Here is a 17,140-nt window from a genome sequence, read left to right as displayed (position 1 = left end):
GTACAGGTGTTTGTGGCAGAAGGATTACCCTGTTCCATGTTTAAGACCAATAAATATACATATGCATAGATAAAAACGCTTTTATTTCATACTACATTAAATGAGAATTTGCTAATTTCTAGCTTGTTCTCTTCATGTTGCCATAGGTAAACACCATATTGTGCTTATGTGAAATGTTACACAAAATGAAATGTTACATGAAATGAAAAGGTACATGAAATTAAACATGTAAGTTTCATTTCATACTGATTCTGTAGATGCTAGAAAATAGATTGGAGAAAGAACCTGAGGCAGGGGCAGGTGAAGTTCCTGGCTTCAAAAGCCAAGATTAAGAGTCCTGCCCTGAGAGTTAAGGAAGGGTGCTCTGAGTAACTTGGGACGTGCCACTGCCATTTGTTGGCAGACAGACTACAGACTAATATATTTTATTAATGTGAGAGATACTTTTGGTACTGTTCTGAGAAACATGTTAACTACAGGTTGTATAAGAAGGTATATGGGAAAAGGTGTTCCTTTTTTTCCCCCCTCAGTTTCATCATGATATTTAGGGATAAGTATTTTAATACTCTTTTTCTTAGCTTGCTTGTTTGGTTTTTACAATGACAAATGGAGATTGCTACTTCCCTCTTAATGAAATAGTTTTTTTATTACCTCTCCTAGATCAAGAGGTTGAAAAATAAACAGGGAAAAAAAAGGGAAAAAATTTTTTACTATGATAAAAACTTGACCTATTTCTATTAGTGCACACTGAGTGTGCATATAATTCACCTGAAGAAAAGTAGCCATTTGTTATATGTAGATTGAAGAAACCTTGAAAACACCTTTTTGGTTTCTCTGTAAAAACCTCCGTTTAAACCCTTATGTTATGGACATGTTTTGGGGAGGGTTTTGTTACATACAGCAGTGCTCTAATTCCCTCGTGTAATGGAATTAATAGACATCATAGAGCTAGAAAATCCAATAAACCAGAAAATCTTCCAGGTTGGTTGTATATACAGGGACTCCTGTTGACACAGTAGTTCCCCAAAGAGCTGATGGAGGCCCCTTGTAGGGATCACAAGAGAGAAGGTGAGCAAGTTCTTTGCCAGTTGTGTGGTGCAGACTGAAAGTGAGGGGCATTACTTTCCCAAAATTTTATTTTCTCAATGTAAAAAGCCTCTGGATCAGTTAAGACCTAGATCCTGGAAAATGTCATATAGGATGTTTGTGTTGAACTGTAGGAACTGGGCTAGATTTGGGTAATGCCTGGAAAAAACACTGTATTTTCATTGTGCAGCAGGAGGAATGAATCTGGCATCATCATTCAGAAAGAAAGGTTAATTCTCAGTCAAGATCACATTCCAGAATTCCTGGTACAGGATTCAGTCTTCAGCTCGGGTACTGTCCAGAATTGCTCACGTCATGCAAGATCTAATGAAAACCCAGACCTAGTTGGTGGAAATGAGGATTATTTTTATTAAGCTTGATATAGGAAAGCAGCTCTGCTAAATTCATTGCAAAAGTTGACTCACACACCATCTGAGGGTGTTGTCTCAACATATGCCTCTTCATTTATCTAATGTTAATGTCAACAATTTGTTGGGTTTTGATACAGTGTTTCCCAGTTTTCTGTTTGTTTTCTTACTGTAGTGGCTGTATACTCAAAACATTTTGACATTTTTTTTTTCATATGAATTATCTCTGGCCACGCCAGAAATTTAGTCAAGTCTTTTGGTATTGTAAGTAAGTAATTTCACTGGGTTTGTCCGCTTAGAATTTGGCTTTTGGGTAATGCATTATTTCACTTCATATTTTTTTTTTTCCTTGCCTGAGAATTTGAGAACAGAGCAATCTCACCTTCTTCGGGGCAAGTTCTGTTGAGTCAAACCTACGTCCCTAAGTGGTACTTAAGGCAGATTTCTGTCTCCCTGAGAATGTTGTTAAAAACCTTAGGTTTTGCACTCAACCTTCTTTTTTTTCCACCTCTTGTTTTTATGTTTGTTTTAAAAATATGCTTCCTTCAAATCTTGTATGTCTACTTTAAATTATTTTTCCTACTAGTAAGAGGATGGAAGCATGAAATTTTTAAGCACGTGAAATGTAACCAGTATTTCAGTTCTTAACAGACTTTATCTGACGATTGTGAGGGATTTCTCTTAGCAGGGAGAAAAATACTGTCAAAAGCATCCTTTCGATTTGATAATGAAAAAGAAAAGCAAATTATGCATTTGATTTAGGGATACAAAACTGGCATGTGGTTGAGGGGGCGATACAATTTATTTTTTTTCCCTTGCATTTTGCGACCTGATCTGTGCTGAGCTGCTCAGTAAGTATTGATTTGCACATAGCCTCAGGATGTACACATGTCAGGACCAATTCACTAAGGGTCATTTCTTCTCCTTCTCCACCATGAGGACTGTAGCACTGTTTCCCTCTTTTTAGAAAAGTATAACGATTTTGAGTTCTCCAGGTTTTGGCTTAGGTTTCTTTGCACCAGCCAGTACAAGAGGGCTGAAAGCTGACAGAAAGCAGAAGTGCAACTGAGGGGTATAAGACATTGAGAAAGTGGAATTAAACACTGTGGGAAGGTTTGCCTGTAAGGGAGGAGGTTGAGGAGGCAGGTTTTTGAGTGGTTACATTTTTGTGTCAGGATCCATTCTTTCGCATTGTCAGATTGTTGCTTGGCCTATTTATGGGTGCATGTAACAAGGCAGAAGAGGTTTTGAATCACTGATCTCGTTCTTTCTCTCCTTAGTGCACATTTTCTGTGTGTCGTCTTCTGTGATCTTTATTTAGTTTTTCATTGTTTATTTACACTGCCACTGTTACTTCATGAATTCTTTAAATCATTGCCTATCTAGAGGGGAATCTGGACAGAATTACTCTTGCAGCTTTAAGTCTTGCTGACAGGAGGAGAGAAAAAGAGAGCTTTTGTCCCCTAGAGAAATGCAGGAACTGTGGCCATTTAAAATTGGACAGACGTAGTGGCTTTAAGGGAGATGCTGTGATGGGAGTGCTGCCTTTTATGTTTTTTCCTCTCTGTTGGGGCCCCTTATTTAAAATCTCTTCTGGGAGGCTAGAATCTCTATGCTGTTAGCAAATGGGTTAATTATCTTTTTGAGGGATGTAGAAGTGTGTGGGGAAATGTAAGGTAGCAGAGACTTTTTTCCTTATTTTGAGAACCTGTGTTCAGATTTTCCATGGGACAGAAAAGGGTAGAGTTTTCTGTATGAATATAAGCCAACAAAATGTGATGGAGAACAGACTGGACGTGTTTCCCTTTGCTCATTCCCCACGGAAAACCTTGATTGCCATTTCCTCAAATATGTTAATGTCTTGCATGCACCCTTTAAAATAATTTTCCACTTGATTTTCCTGCCTTTCATCAGAGGCAGGTACTGGAGGTAGGGAGGGGCCCATTAAATATGGGTGTCTGTAAGTCTCTTTAAAGTTGTGTTAGGAGTAGGGCAGAGAGTTAGAGATGGTCTGAGGTGAGGAATTATGGTTTTATGGGAGCGAAGCTGGATTTCTAAATGGTATCTTTAGTCACAAAAATGGTTTTTTTGGTTCCCTTTTCCTTCCTTCTGATAGAAAATATTATTTTTGTCCTGCTGTTACTGAAAGATTCAATATAGCGGGATAGGTTGTTTTAAGAAAATAAGAAAATAGATTGCCTTAAGAAGAAGAGTACTTGTCATAAAAAGGAAGAGAACTTTTGATTAGTTGCAAATACCTCATAATTGCAGGTATGATCCTTTCAGAGAAGAGTGCATAAGCACTCGAATGTCAGTATATACCTGTATGTTCAGTATGCATGTTGGAATTTGCCTTTTGCCAACTATTTTGATAGTAAATGTGGCTCATTTGAATTTTTACAGAAGTGGGTGTGAGCTTGGCTGAAGCATATTTACTTTATAGAATAAGTGCTCAAGAATATTTTCAAATCGGACTTTAACTAGTACAGGACTTTTTCCCATTCTGCCAGGAATCTAACTTTGCTTTTCTTAATAGTAGCTGACTTGACCTTCATATTCCGTGTTTTGATAAGGTGATGATGGAGAAAATACAGGGCACCCTAAGTTGGGATTTTGGAACTGCAGAAGGAGAGGCACAGTAGCTCTGCCAGACAAGTGTTGTAATCTGTAGCCACTTCGAAAAACATAAATGCTAATACTTATTTCCGTTTTTCTTCTTTTTTTTCAACCCCTTAGGAAATACTGTTGTGCTGAGGAAGAAAACAACTCCCTCTTCTTTTTTTTTTTTTTCTTTTTTTTTCCCCCCCCCCTCTTCCCTCCCCTCCTTTCTTCTTGCCTGAATTAGAAGCTCCAGGAATGTGCTAATTGGCGGCGGCCTCTTCAGAAAGGTAAGAGGTAATTGTTATCTGCTTTTCAAGGTGTCTTGCCTGCTCTGCTCCTTCTGGATAGGAAGGGAATGGTAGAAGAAGCTTGTCTACATGGAGTTTAGACAAATTTCTGGTTCATGTGGATTGCCTTTCTAACACCGCAATGCAAACAGAAGCTTTTGTGGGCTTCCCGCTTTACTTCTAAATGTAGGACACAGTCCCTCTAGAAAAACTAGATGATGAGATACATTTTAAATGCTTGCAGAGAAAAAGTAAAACTGTTGTATTGCAGACTGATTGACTAAATCTTTGCGTGAATGTCAGCTTAGATGGAAAGACAATGAGTTAGGTCTGGAGAAGACAAGTTGAAGAAATGTCTCAAAGTGCTTCTTTTATTATTACCATACATGTACATCTAGCCAGATAAATACAGATTGTTTTGCTTGTGAAGTTGTTTTGATTTGTGTTTTAAACATGGCATCTTCTCTGGGGTCTGTCATGGGTTTGTGGCTGGTTATACTACTGACAGATAAGATAGGAACTAGCTGGAACCCCAGCAGCTCTGAATGGTGTGCTTTTGTGAAGAGTTGGAAACACATGGCAATTCTTCACCTCTCCAGACTTTTTTTAGTTTTGGGGAAAAGTGCAAAATGCGGTGAGTGAGAGGAATTTAATTTTGTAGTTATCTGGTGATGTGAACCACATGTAATCCGTGTCTGCCCTTCCACTTGAAGCAATTCAGTTTATGTATCAGGGATATGTAAAGTACAAAAAATTAGTGCTGATCCACAGAGCATCCTGAGCTGCATGAGTAGACTCAAGTCTTTGTTAGACAAACTGCATAGGTATTTTAGTATCAAAACTCAATGTTTAGATTTATATTTGCTTAGGAGCTGCAGTGCTTTGAGATGTCATTTCCTGTTCCATCTTTGTGATAGATATTAATGCTCCTTGTAGCGGAGGCAATATCTTCTCTCTAGACCTCAGCCGTTCTGGTTAACAGTTGATGTCTTAACTTGAACTAGTGCTGAGAAGTGGTTTGCGATAACTTCCTAGGTTCTGAATTGGAGATGCCAGATATAACTTTTTCTGCCAGATTGCTCAGTGGTGCTAACGTTTGTGAAAGGTTTGGAATGACAGTGCGATGCAATAACGTCTTAAATTGCCCCAGTGAGATTTGTCAGAGTTCATTTGTCAGACCCCTCAGACTGACTAACTACACTAACTTATCGAGGATAAGCTCCAGACAGGTTATGTGCCTTGGGATGTTCTCTTTCTCATTCTGCATCTCATTCTTGATGGTGCAGAGGAAAGCTAAGTCTTTATTGAACAGCCAGTACCAGCTGTCTGGCTACCTTCTGCAATAAAGCTAATGATCTAATGGGCAAATGTTTCTTGGAGACCTTCAGCCAAAGCAGAGACAAGAAGAAACACACAGACCAGCTAAAGAGTTCTCAAGGAGTTTGCAATTTCCCCAAGGCTCCTTCTATGTAATTACCTGTCTCTCTCTTTGTCTCCTATCTTTTAATGCAGGAGGAGTGTCAGACTCAAGGCCGCTAATCTTCGTTACTATGGAAAGGCTGGTTACACTCCTCATGCTGCACTTCAAAAATGGCAATCGCTGGTCCCCAGCTGGTTCCTTGAATCTAACTTAAAAATGGATGATAGCTTTCCTCATTGGTGCCAGACTAAAGAATGCAGCTGCCTGTGCTGTTGCAGGCAGGCATTGCCTCCGCCACTGATGCTGTGGCATGCTGAGAGGAGCCTGCAGAAGCTGCCTTGTGCCCTCTGAACCTGTTTTCTCCCAAACAAGAGAAGGCTCTGTAAAATTCCTTTGAAACGGGAAATTTTGGGGCACACTGAGATGTGGGAGGCTTGGCTGAGCCGCAGGTGTGAAGGAAAGCTGCTATTAAGATTCGTAGCTCCAGCCGAGTTTTTGTACCGTTTCTGAATGCCTTCAAACTCCCTGGGTTGGGGGCTGAGGGAAGCACAAGCTTTCAAAGCTATTTTGCAGGATTGCGGGCATCACTTCTTGTTATTGTCTCCCTCCCAGTACATGTCTTATGCAGTGATGTGCAGTGGAGACAAGGGCCACTGCTTAATTCACAGGGTCAGCTGAGAGGTTGTGCACAGCCCACTGCGGTTTCTCTCTGACTGGATACATCTGTTTGTCCCTCTTGCATGGCATTGGAAATGTGGAGGGGAATCCCTGCTTGCTGCTCCCCTCATCCTTTTCCTGCATATGCTTCCTGAGTTATAACACATCAGACGAATTGTCCCTCTGAAGCCAGGGCTTGGGAACGGCTCCAGCACAAATGCCTTCTCTCTGTATGCCCCTTTTCATCCTGGTGAGGAGAGGGAAAATGTCCCATGTTGAACAGGGTTCCTTTCCAGCTGCTGCAGTGACTTACATGCTCAGGAAGTGTATGTTGCTAAACCCCTTTTCAATACCTTCGTAAAACATGCTTTAACTGTCTGCAAATGTACGGCATTTAAGCAGCAGAGTCTGTATTATCAAATGCAATCATGCAGACTGTAGTCCTCGGGGTGAAAAGCTTTGGGAGGAGAGACTGGATGTGACAGTGAAATTTGAGAACCAAACCAAGAGGAAATTCTTGCCTGTGTGTTGGACTAGAGCAGGTTCAGGAGAGGTGGAGGGAGGGTGGAAGCATAGACCCCTTCCCAGTTTGGAAGTGTTGAAGAGGGGTCAGAAAGGAGAGGGGGAGGCAGGGCAGGGACAAGGCAACAAAAGATCAGGCTGGCAAGGGGACCACAGTTTGCTGTGCTTTGTTTTTTGCCTTTAATGCTGTGCTTTTCTCCCCCATTTCCTCCTAGCTAAATCTGGGCAAATATAATTTTAAATTTTTTTGTTCCTTGACAGAGCAACCATACCTCTTGTTCAGATTTTTTCAGAAGTTATGTTTTGTATCAGTGCATCTAGTATGACTATTTTGCCTTGACTTTTGAAAGAACTTTTATTTCCCTCATTATTTCCCTGTTTTCCTCTCTTATTTGTATCAACCTGAACCATCTCCAAAGGAAAGGTGACACTGCTGCTAGCTAACATTTTGGGTGGGTGACGCTGTGTGTGTTAAACAGCATGCCTATAATAACTTACCTGTCAGTGGGAAGCTTACCCTGATTGTTTGTATTTCTCTTTTCATATATAAATCAAGTTCGTAGCTCTTGAGCATTTGTAGAGCATTTCAACAATGGGTTTGTTTCAAGTCTTCGATTTTTTTTCTCCCTTAAATCCTTTGAGATGTTTGGGGTCAGGATTTCTCATTCAGTAACTGTATTCAGTAAAATGAAGCGTCTGTCAAAGCTATATTGCACCTTATGAGAGGATGACAGGTTCTTCCAGAGTTCTCAGTTTGCAAAGCTTTAACTGTCTGCCGCTTTCAATCAGGACTTTGCAACTGCTCAAGGTCTTTAAGTACTTAATTAACTTTATGTTAACAATGAGCCTAGCCCTCTCTTGTTTTTTAGTAAAACCCTTGATTTTTTTCAGATTTTCATTTTATGCACGTTACAGGTATTAATTTTTTACTCTGACTGGAGAAGACTTAAATCTCAAATTTATTGGAGAAGGAAAAATAATTTTCATCCCAGCCAGCAGTGCATTTTTTAGGTAATTTATATGTTTAGAATCCATTTACCATGTAGATTTCAGAAAGCGAAATGCTTATTTTCTGCTTCCAAAAAGATGGTTTTAAACATCTTTCATGGTTTTAAGTGTAGAGAAAGTGGAGAGTTCAGAGCTGAAATTAACTTGCTTGTAAATCACTTCTTTCATATACAAGATGTAAAAAATATTAAGAGGCAGAGCGAAAATTTAGCATATCTAGGCATAGGAAGATAGGTTAAAATGGTGGTAAGAACCATGATTTTCAATTTTCTACTCAGTTGTCTGAGTCAGTCCTTTTCTGAGGGCAGACTTTACAAGTCCACAGATATAAGTGAATAGGGTTTTGGGGAGAGGTGGTGAGAACACTGCAAGGGCTTGTCTTGGGGTGTCTGTATCTGTATGGAGGTCTAGAAGGTGCTGCCTCGTGGTGTGTGCCCCCCACCCTCTAGTGTAGCTATGCCAATGACCATTTGTTGTCCCTGGTTAAAACTCTTCAGTTCTTAGTGTTTGCAGAGCTAACTCTGGGTTGCTTGGCTTTCCTCTGGTTTCAGAAGTTATGGTTTGCCTGCCTTAGTTGTCCATAATGCAGTGGAGTTCTTGCTACTCCTCACAGTCATTGTGTTTGAGACGTGTTAGACGTGCTTCTGAATATAGAACTGGGTGTACTTATTTCAGAGTAAGTCCTACATGGACTAGCATGTTCTCTTGTGCTGAGTCCTCCTATCCTTCCCTGTCCTACCACCCTGATGAACTGCAGTTGGGTCGTTGGTTGACTCCTCTTTTCGTCCACTCCCAGGGGTTGAAGGGGATGCTTCTGGAGGCCAGATATCTGCTCACCATCACCCCTGGTGTGTAAGTAATTGTGCTGAGCACTGAGGTGGCTTCCTGTGTTCTCTGGAGCTTTGCAGGGCTTCTAGGAGGAACTCTCTGGCTTGAGTGGCTTGCAGTGACTGCTGAAGAGCCCTGGGAGTACAAACAGCCAGTCTACAGGAAGGGGTTTTTGCAAGAGCCTGTGGTGCTTATCCATAATGAGAGGAGCGAAGTATAACACATAGATATTAGCCTAGGTGGAAGGTTTTGGTATTTTGCTTTTATTTGCATTACCTGTCAGTCCCTCTGAAAGAAAACCAGAAGGCCCAAATCAGCCATAAGGTCCGTGTTGAAGGTAGCAATGCCTTATTTCCTGGCAAGTTATGACTGTCCTCTTCTGCTAGGGAACGACCCATCTCGGTGCACACTGCCCCATCCTTCAGCTACACAAAGATGCCTGTGAATTCCTTATATGTTTCAATAATTTGACCATTCATAAAAAAAAGAACAAATCCAAACCAGCAGAATTTTTCATCCATAAACCAAGTATTTTAAAGCATGAACCTAAAATCACGAGTTGATACTTCAAAATCATGTTTTCCAGTTTTGTCTGTCCCTTCTACTGTGTTGGCATACAAATGGTTTAATGTGGAGCTGTCTGGGGTGTTGTGAGGACTGGGTGCTACTTACAGCCCAGGTGGTGGTGGTGGGGTCATTCATCCTTTCTCATCTCTTTTGGGCTTAGCCCATGGGAAGACTCCAGTTAGCCCCGGAACTACAGTAGAGAACTGCACTAATAATTTGCCAACTGCAGGACAGAAGATACTTGATCCTAGAAGCTTTGTCATGAAAGAATTTTGTCTAGAAAATTCTGTGCAGATTTGAATGGGCCAGGTAAATTTATACTGGGAAGTTCTTTGTAAAATGTGTCCTGAAACATTTTTATCTGGTGCTGATGTCCTTAAAAGCCAGATGAAGTGCGTCAGTGACTCATGGTCACTTAGTGCCCTGCTGTGTGATGTAAACCAGATCTTCCTTTGGTGCCTTCTCACATACAGCCTTGCCTGGCTGGACTGTGAATTTCAGGCTTGTGCTTATAGTCTGTGATTCATAACCTAAACAAGCTATTCCCTTGAAAGAGACCTCTTAAATTGCTTGTAGCATAAATGCAAAGTTTCCACTCGCTTCCTTATTATTCTACCTATAATTAAAAGGAAATTAGACCTAAATGTTAGAATGACCCAGGAACTTTTATTTTCCCTTCTCCTCACCTTCCTGTCTTCCACTCCTCCCTCAAAATAGGAATTTGTTGCAGTTTTAGGGCTCATGATCGTTCTGTCCCCTGTGGGCATTGTTGCTGAAGAGTGGATGCTTAACATTTCAAGGAAGGTAGAGGAAAAAAAAGGGAAGGTGTGTAAGTCTGGGGTTTGGTTTGGTTTTGTTTCTTTTAAGCTTCCCATACACCTTTGGGTATTTGTGACATTCATAAAATCAATTGACTCGAGGAGAAAATTAGGTATACGAAGCAAAGCACTGTTTGCCAGCAAAATGAGCAGCTATGATATATTTCAGTCTTCAGATGCTTGGCTAAATAATGGTAACATACGTTTTTTGCTACTAGAAATTGAGATTTTGGCGATCATATGCAACTGTGAAATCTGTAGGCATATACTGTAGCAGAAGCTGTCTTTATGCATATACAGCACATGGTATTTGGCTTGGGAGAAAGTTCTTTGCTCTCTAAGAAAGTCAGGTTTTTGATCGAACTGACTGCTGTTTGCGCTTCATACTTAAAATTATTTTATTCTGGAAAGACAAATGAGTTGTATGTTTCAATGGTACTGTTGTTTTTCCCCTGTTCCCAGCAACGCAATGTGTTTCCCTGGCTCTTTCTTCTTTCCATGCTGTTTCTTTCCAAGCTTGTGATCATAATTACAGTGAGAAGTAGATTATATCCATCTGTATGGATATAATCAGCAGGGAAACTGAGCCTTGGATGAGTTTGGGACTTTGGGGTATTTCCTTACTCACCTCTCTCTTTAAGTGTTTGTGGTATCCCTGAAGGTGACACTGGGGGTGTCAATCTGAACAGCCTAATAAGACACTTGGTATAGGGAGAGGAGAGTAAAAGGAAAAGGATGGAAGAAGTATGCAAGTGGTGGTTCACCGGTGTCACATATTAATAGAATCCTCGAATCAAGTGCTTATTCATTTTAACTAGGGGCTAATTAATCAGAGTGAGTAGATAAAATGATAAGCTGCTTTTAATGAAGTGAAGCAGCTTTATTAGCAGTAAGCAAAATGCAAAATATTTGGTCTCTGGCACATGTGGTTTTCATGGGGACTGTGGTTTGCCACCAGCTCTGGAGCATGCTGGCCTTCTTGCTTCACTCTGCAGGCAGTGCTCTGTGTGTGTTTCACAGAGTTTCACATTGGCACATGGCCAATTCAGAATATAGAATCAAACCAGAAGCAGGTATAACATTTTAAAAACAGAAGAAATGTTCCTTACAGATCTTTCTCTATGCCAGGTTAGCATTTGCCAACTTCCATACTTCGGATGTTGTTATTTTTCTTTGGGGATAGCAGGTTTTATGCTTCCAAGCAAACAAGCAAACAAACAAAAACTGTGTGGCTTTACAAGAGAGTGCCGCTGTTTGAAAAGGCAGCAATAGGATACTGCCTGTTAACTGCAAACATAGCCTGAAACCAATCAGTAGTTATCTACCCACTTGCAACTTAGGAACAGAAATGCACCAAGGTGGTGTACTTAGGTGAAGGGCCGAAGCCAGTGTGTGTCATTCTCTGTTAAACTGGAGCAGGCTTGCTTACTCTTGTTCAAATGATCTGCAATGCATCTGTGCTGTAGTAGTGTTCCCCAGTGTCTCTCCTGAAAAGCTGTAGAAGCCATCAGATGGGGTAGGATGTGCATGGCAAGGCAGGGCTATAATAGGAAGTATATAAATGAGTCTCAGATTAAGAGAATGACGTCTGTTAAATTGGGCTAAATTAAATTAATCTAAATGCCCACATATAGGCTTGAAATGAACTTCACTTATGACTATGCATATCCTTGTTGAAATAAACTCAAATTAGCAATTTTTTTCATACAAGTCACCTCACAGCAAACTCCTTACAAACTAGCGATTCGATATGGTTCCTGTAGTTACGTTAACTGGAGAAGTGGAGCTGGTAGATGGACGTGATTTGAGAACAGGATCCTGGCAAGTAAATTGTCTTCCCCCCACCAGCCTTTCCTTAAAAGACTTTGCTTCCCAGCGCCATTCAAGTGTAAATCCCTGTGCAACAAAGGGGAGGCTGGCAGCTCCACCGGTTCAAGAGTATAAGTGATCTCCATGCTTCAGTTGAAAGGTTGAATCCCTGAAACACAGAATGCTGCTATAGAGGGAAACTCTCAAAAGGCTGGTGAGAAGGGGGGGAGGTGGGGACGGTGGCTGAAAAGCTGTTGAGATCCTTGAAAGTGCAGTGGCAATTTTTGCCTTTACCATAAAGTGACCTAGAGACGAACTCGACAAAGGGAAAGCTGCTGTTCAGGTGAAGTTGCAATCACCAGCTCTATGAGCTGGATTTTACTTGCTCTCCGCCTTAGGAACACAGCATGCTGCTCTTCTTGCCAGCACTGTGTGTGGTGCCAATATTTTGTCTACAGTGTGCATTGAGTCCCTCTTAGTTTTCCTGTTTGGATTATTCTTTCTAACGACTTTGTGTTGGGAGTCTCAAAGCTTCAGAATTGTAACTTCTGGGTATGCAAAACAGCGTATGAAATCGTGGACATTGGGTTTTACACTGAAAGGATGAGGTTAATCTCACACCTTCTAAAAACCTTGTAAATATTTGACTGGCTACTCGGCAACACAGCTGAACTGGCTGAGTTAATGCTTAATGTGAGAGTGGTCCTGAAGTGCACGGCTTCGGTGATGGGCCAAGGGTCACAGGGTGAGCAGTGGTTCCCCATGAAGACGGCTGTTCTCCCTGTTCCCTGTCTTCTGGGGTGGCCACCACCCCCCCCCCACCCTCTGCAGGCAGGAGGGGTGAGATAACTGCGTCCACCATGGACAGAGTCAGCCTGGTGTGTTCAGGTGGCAGTGAAATTGGTTTGGGCTGTCCTGCCTGACTCTCTCTGCCCTGGTGCTTTTGCTGATCTGGCAGTGACGTGAGGGTGAGCCTCTCAGGCTCTCCACAACTGCATCTGGATTTGGAGTAAGGTTTTTATGCACATGTAAAAATGACACCAGTAGCCAGTTGACAGTAACTGGTCACTGGGAAGGAGCAGCCTAAAGACCAGTGCTCAAGTCTGAACCTGAGCATGTTAGAATTGTAAACTGTAGGTTCTGATACCTGTCATGCCTTGGTAATTTAAAAATACCCCCATCTTGTGTTCTGAATGAGTGTTTTTTAGTGTTAGAAAGTTAGCACAAAGATTACATAGGAAAATGTTTGCAGCTTTATGAACCAGATAACTGAAAATCTTCTTCTTTGTTTTATGGGAACGAGTCAGTGAAAGACAGCTTTTGCTTTTCTGATATAAAGATTGTTCATTGATAACATTGTACCATGTCAGCCCTTCCAAGTGGCAAGGACCTTAAATGTCAGTGCAAATGGGAGAAGGTTCTTTTGGAGAACCTCAGTATCCTAACAAGCCACAGCATTGTTTAAAAATAAGTATGTTTTTAAACTAACTACTGACTGTTTGGGTGTAATGAATGTTGCTTGAGGATACCAGCAGTCTGAGACGATCTCAGAGACAAGCATAGTGTACTCTACTACCTGTGTAAAGAAGTAGCACTGCCCCACCTACTGCTCTGTGAGATGGAAATGAGCAAACCTTTGATTATTGAAAAATAACCTTGTTACATGGTGTTAAAAAAACACTTTCTGTCACTTTTTTTTTAACTATTGTTGCTGTCGAAAAAAAATTGTTCATTTCTGGCCATAGTTTAATAGGGGCTATATTTACAGTATCTACCCAATCTAGACAGCTAGAGAGGCTTTAAAAATACCCACAGCTGATTTCCAAAGGAACTACTTGCCAGTATTGGCAGTGGTAGGTTGAGAAAGGAAGAAAAAACCTCATGGAAGAAAGAACAAAGCGTGTAGCTGTCTCCAGAGCAAATACAGTGGATGATTAATGTCTCTGAATAGTGTAATTGAGAGTGATGGTATTTAGTCATGTGACACTGTGCTATTTTTTGGTGACTGCTCCAATTTTTTTTGCTCTTGGGGTTCCCTCAGCATTTCAGTCTAGGCCTGGCATAGAGGACTGTGCATCTGTGGTTAGGACTCAAATTTAAGTTGTTTGATACAGTCTTAAATTGAAAATAAATCAAAAGAGTTGCACATGGTGCTTGCAAAATCCAGTTATGATTATTTTTCTCCTCTCCACCCCCTTGATATAAGGAATCTGAAAATTGGGTTTTTTTCAGACATCACTGGTACCTGTGTGCTTAGTGCACCTTAATTAAATGTAGCTACTTTATACCTTATGTCAATAATTTAGTAGCAAGTATCTTTTAATTATTTGTGAAATTATTTTAATTTGAGTTAGTGTGACACCTGCCTAATAACGGATTTACAAGACGTAAGTCTTTGCATATGGCATTTCAGATAAAAACTAAACAAGTGCTACTAACATAGTTGTGATGATGTGCAACTAAATTTGGTGATTCTTCTTGATTTTTGAAACCATTCCTTACATAAAATGTGTATGCTTTTGGTCTTCTTTTTTTTTGTGCGTGTGTATGCTGAGAAGTTACTTTACATGCCCACTTATTGTTTGGTAGTCTCCATTTTCTAGTCTGTGTTTTTTGTGGCAGATTCTTTGATTCCTGAAGATCAATTCTGAAAATAATTTATTACTGTATTTTATCCCATTTGACAAAAAATGTCTCAGGAGAAAATGAATGTTCAGGAAGGAAGGCACTAGTGTTGGAAAAAGTCTGCTCCATCTGACATCCTGGTAAGGAGGTTTGACCTCAAACTGGGACTCCTCTCGGGAAGGAAGGGTTCAGTACATTTGACTTCCTTGCTCCTGATCCAAACAAGCCATGAGGAAGAAGCTAGCGAAGATGAGCTTTAGGAAAATGGAATCTTATCCTGGTGCTGTGTGACTTGTGACCAGAGCACCTCAAATGTATTTCCTACACCTTCTTCTGTTAAGATTTGCTATTGTGCAGACACCTTTGAGCACTGAGCATGGCCCCAGCTGGCAGGTGTTGGTTTAGGTGTTTTTATAGCAGGCCACAGTGCTGGAAAAGAATATCATTCTTAACAACCTATTACCAGAAGGGGAGTTGACATCCAGGCATTGGTTCTTCTGAAGGACTGCGGCTTACCATGAGCTCAGCCTAGATTCAAGTGAAGTCTAGCATTTTCTTCCTGAAAGTGTTCAGCAGGTGCCACTGTAAAATGAGACTCTGTTGGGCCACTTCAAATACCAGCCCTGTATTTCTAACTGAACACATGGATGCACAGAAAAACAAAGTTATTTTCCTGCAGTTCTCTGGCAAGTGAATGACATAGCTGGGAATAGAACGGAGATTTCCTGATGTCCATTTCCCTCTTATAATTACCAAGCAGCACTGCTTTCTTCCTCATTGTAAACATGAATCAAGCCAAATGGCATGCACAATTAGCTTTTTTTTTTTTTCAGCAAAGCTGGGGGGAAGGAGGGAAGGAGGAGGGGACAGGAGATAAAAAGGGGGAGGGGAGAGTCATTCAGGGACACTGTACCTGCTGGGGGCACAATGTAATAACCACCCGAGCAGCCTGGGCTGCAGATGCATTGTTATCTGCAGAGTCCCCGATCTGGGAGAGCTGCAAAAGGTTTAATGCAAATCCGAGACCTCTGCCATTGTGTGAGACAGATTAGGGCTCATTTGCATTCCTTCTCCTATAATAATTACCTAGCAAGGAGTGCCTGTTACCATTAGCTTCATTCTGTTTGCCTGTGATAACGCCATCAGCAATCTCTTCTCCACGGATTGTGGACACTGTAAGGAAGGGCAGTGGGCCAAAAAAAAAAAATAAAAAAAATCTGTTGGGAGAGTAGTAGAAAAATCTGAATGCCGAAAAATTAAAATGCAGATAATTGTAGTAATAGCCATTAAATACAGCTGGAGAAATACTGTGAGCTGAAGAGTAAAAGTCAATATTAATCCATAATATTGATGAGCTGTATGGTTTCAAATATCAGTTAAGAAAAGCCAGCACAGGATTTTAACTGAGCTTTATCTGTGGTGCTTCAATAATTTTGTTCTGTTTTCAGAATTGACTCAGATTTTTCTAAAATTAGCGCAACTAGAGATCAGTGTTATCGAGAGATGTTAACAGTCTAAAACTGATGTGATGCATCAGAAATTAAGGTAAAATTCAGCACAGTGCAACTTTGGGTCCTGAAGTTATTGAAGCAAAGCAGTATTCCTGACTTAGAAAAAAAGGCAGATATTTGGGTGTTTTTTTACTGTGTTCTTTTGTTTGTTTGTTTGTTTGTTTGTTTTTAAGATGGGAGGAGTTTAATAGCAGAAAAGGAATGCAACTAAACATGGAAGATGAGAGTGCTAAAATCAGCTTATTCCTTCTACACACTAATTGCGTATAGAAAGAACATGAAATATTTGTGACCAACATTTGCAGTTCTTGTCATTAGCTCTCCTTTCCTTGGTTTTTGCCCTCTGCATCCTGACAAAGAAGCCACTGGGGTCACCCCACCAGAGGCAAGAGCCCTGAGGTCCCCTGTTCAGCTCTGGCTCCTGCCTTGAATCCCCAGCCTTGAGCACATGCTGCAGCAGCAGAGCACAGCTGCTGGGCATGGGGCTGAGGACTCATTTCAGGGCCTGGCTGTGTGTCCCCACAGAAGGTTGTCTTTGAATACTCCTAGTGCAGGGTCGATGGGGAACTCGGTTTGGAAGTGGAAAACATGCCACATATTCTACATGCACATTGACATCAGAGAGGGATCACCATGTGCCTGGGCAGCCTCTGTTTTGTTACAAATTTCCCTGGTTTGGTGCAACTTTCCCTTGCCAGAATTTTTAAAGTGAAGTAATTCCATCTTTCACAGGGGAGAAGTGGTGAAGCAGGAAGACAAATCAAAGTAAGCCTGTCTTTTATCTGCAAGGAGCCACCTTACATGTGTTTAAATTTATGATGATTTCTGTCTTGCAGCAGGCTGTCAAAATGGTGGGTCTCATAGTTGGGTTGTTTTGGGTGCTTTTGTTTTTTCAAGTGATACTTTGAGGCCATGCTACCATATTCACCTTGTCATCAGTGTGGAAGCAGCAGAATGCCCAGGATGCTGCCTGAAGAGTTGGCCACGGCTCTGTGAGGGGAGCAAGTGGTGTGGGGTTGCAAGGGGCTCTTCT

The 17,140-nt window shown here is 41.2% G+C and overlaps 1 protein-coding gene across 5 annotated transcripts in view; it reads left to right on the top strand.

Moving 5' to 3' along the window:
• The window catches only part of ZMIZ1 (zinc finger MIZ-type containing 1), a 348,247-nt gene that overhangs the window by 44,216 nt on the left and 286,891 nt on the right, over positions 1-17,140 (top strand). For all 5 annotated transcript variants that reach the window (XM_027720707.2, XM_039380994.1, XM_027720705.2 and 2 more), the window contains exon 2: positions 4,191-4,342. The gene's annotated coding sequence lies outside the window, so the exon portion shown is untranslated. The remainder of the gene's footprint in view (positions 1-4,190; positions 4,343-17,140) is intronic.

Source organism: Pipra filicauda, unplaced genomic scaffold, assembly GCF_003945595.2.
Source record: "Pipra filicauda isolate LSUMZ 115617 unplaced genomic scaffold, ASM394559v2 scaffold210_size2929891_pilon, whole genome shotgun sequence".
Lineage (NCBI taxonomy): Eukaryota > Metazoa > Chordata > Aves > Passeriformes > Pipridae > Pipra > Pipra filicauda.
The sequence above is the reverse complement of the archived record's forward strand: the minus strand, read 5'-3'. Positions and strand labels throughout refer to the sequence as shown.